Consider the following 2,773-nt stretch of genomic DNA (forward strand, 5'->3'; position numbering starts at 1 on the left):
ATTTAGTGAAATTTTACGTTAACGTGCAGAATTTGGATATCAGTGTTTGAGAAATCATCGATCAATGGCTGTTGACATTTTAAGTGTCCTCAGATGAACTCGTGAGAAGTTGCTCTGAATGACCGCTGATGTCCTTTTGAGGAGGGCAGATAGAAGCACATCACGCAGGCGTGAGCCAATCAAAAACTCGGGAGGATAACGGTAACGCCCACACTCACTCATCACCAGCTTAACGAAGACAACATTCGATCGTCTCTGGATCTCAGTCAGGTCGAATGCAAACACGTCCACGTCCAGACGTCTCCATTCAAACGTAACTTTTTTCTGATGGACGGACTTGGAATTTAAGGTGTTTTTTTACCTTGACGTGTTTTTGATTGTTGTCTTCCTCAGAGGGACAACAGGGGGTGTGGCTGTCCTCAAGACAAGACAACAAGACAAGACATGTCTGTCGATAAGAAAATAATTAACACAAAAATCCGCCTTCTGCGTCCACATGACAGGCCGCTGAACGGCGTCAGCTCTGAGCACGACCAGAGAACCACTCGTTTATTTACTATTCGCCGCTAATTAACCGATCATGGCAGCACGAGACGCCGCTGGATGGCGTCGTGTTAAAAGTCTGCCTGTTGAGATGTAATTTAAGGAGCATGAAGGATCCATCAAACCTGGACTTTCATGCAGGAGTCTGGCGTTCGCTTCCTGTCTGAATACGATGTTTTTCTGCTCCTCACCATGTGCCTCCGTCCTCTAATCCTGTCCACGCCTGACATCATGTGCGTTTGTTGACGTCCCGGCGTTGGTTGCCATGTGCTTTTGCTGCCTAAACATAACCACGTGCAGCCTCAGCATACGTAATACAAAGACGCTGAAGTCCGCAGACAAAGTCTTGGTTGGTTTGATTTGTTTGGTCTTAATATCCGTGTGTGGTGACGTCTGCAGCCTGCAGGGGGCGCTGACAGCTCTTTACTCTTTTCAGACACAGATTTCAGATTTGTTGTTGCAGGTTTGGAGTCCACACAGAGGTTTTCAGCTACACACACTAACACACACACAAACACACACACACCTCCTGTTTCTGTATGAGAAACACACTGAGGGTTTTACATCATTCACCCTGCGACCCTGTGTGTGTGTGTGTGTGTGTGTGTGTGTGTGTGATGAATACAGCGATCACACTGTGCTGCGTCCAGATGGTTTGCATCGTTTTGCCTGTGGTCTCAAACACACAGAAACACACACAGAAACACACACACAGACGGTGAAGGCTCAATATTTTCTTCTTTTTTTTTTCAAATGAAAAAATTGAGCATACAAAAACAAAACTGAAGGAACGTGCTGATGAAGACCATGAAATCTGGTTAAGAGCCCCACGAAAACATAAAATACAAAGACAGACACTGAACCTAAAGTGAGCAGATCTGCAGCCGTCGTCTCAGGTGTCGCTCACGTTTTGTGATTGTTTTTATTTCAATCACAAAAAAAGAGACTTTTAAAAAAGAGACTTGGATGAGTTTAGGGATTTAAACTGAAAGTGAAGACAATGACTGAAGCAGCAGCAGAAACTGTGAACGTCTTCACGCTGAGACACTGAAGGCGTTTATCGTCCTCGTCCTTCCTAACGACCTAATTAGTTCGTCAGCGGCTAATTAGTTCGAGAGCAGCTGATTGTTTGTCTGGCTGGACGCCTGCTGGCCCGCTGAGTCAGCATTTTACACTCAAACTCCATTAATACAGTAGTCAGTGACGGAGGGCGAGCGAGGCGAGTTAGAGAGAGCGGAGATGTCAGATTACATCAGCGGCGGCGGATAAAGAGCCGAGAGCGCCCCCCGCAGGCTGCACAGCTCACACGCCAGCAGCAGGTTTCATCACTGATCTACACAAAACTTGAGCTCTATTTTCAAAGTTTTGATTAAACACGATTGCGAGGTGACCGTGTTTCCATCGAGGGATATTATGCAACTTTCTTCTCACGATAACATCCCAGTAACCATGGCGATGGATGTCCAAAACATTAGCAGCTTTTTTGCTATTGCAGCCGCTCAATAAAGCCGATCGAATATTAATTTCTTTGTCTGGCATCAGAGTGAGGAAGATCTCGGTCTCTTCCTCCGTCCTCACACACTCAGTCATGTTCAGAAGAACGTCACGTGGCTTTTTTGAATCATGTTTTTACACTCCTCACGCGAGTGTAAAAACTTTTTTTTTTTTGACATTTATGTGTTTCCATTGGGCATATTTTTTATTCAATTTGCGTAATTTGAGGGTTAATGGAACAAAAAGATCGACACGGCGGCCTCTGCAGAGAGATCAGGACACATGATGACATTTTAGTTTAAAAGTGTTTGTCCAAAAGAAGACATTTTGTCCTGAAGGTGGCGCTAAAGTAAAGATCAGAGGCAGAGTTAATGACATCGACAAAAATATGACAGCAAATGTTCTTCAACAACAACAGTAACATTCGTGTTATAAACTGCACGTTGTCCCTTAAAATCTGAGGAAATCGCTTTTTTTGTTGTCTTTTGTTTTCTTTAAACATGGGACGAAGGCGACGAACAAAAAGACAAGAAATGAACCAAAAGTTAAAGGATAAAGCGAACATCAGTTTTCTTGCATTCAGATGCCTTTCAAAAGCTGTTTGAGCCTTTGAAAACGGACCAAATTTCAAAGAAATGTCCAACAAATTGTAAGAAATTTTGCAGCTTTTTGGAATAAAGATACTTAAAAGCCTGAAAACACACACACACACACACACACACACACACACACACAC

This window comes from Plectropomus leopardus, chromosome 18, assembly GCF_008729295.1.
Source record: "Plectropomus leopardus isolate mb chromosome 18, YSFRI_Pleo_2.0, whole genome shotgun sequence".
NCBI classification, from domain to species: domain Eukaryota; kingdom Metazoa; phylum Chordata; class Actinopteri; order Perciformes; family Serranidae; genus Plectropomus; species Plectropomus leopardus.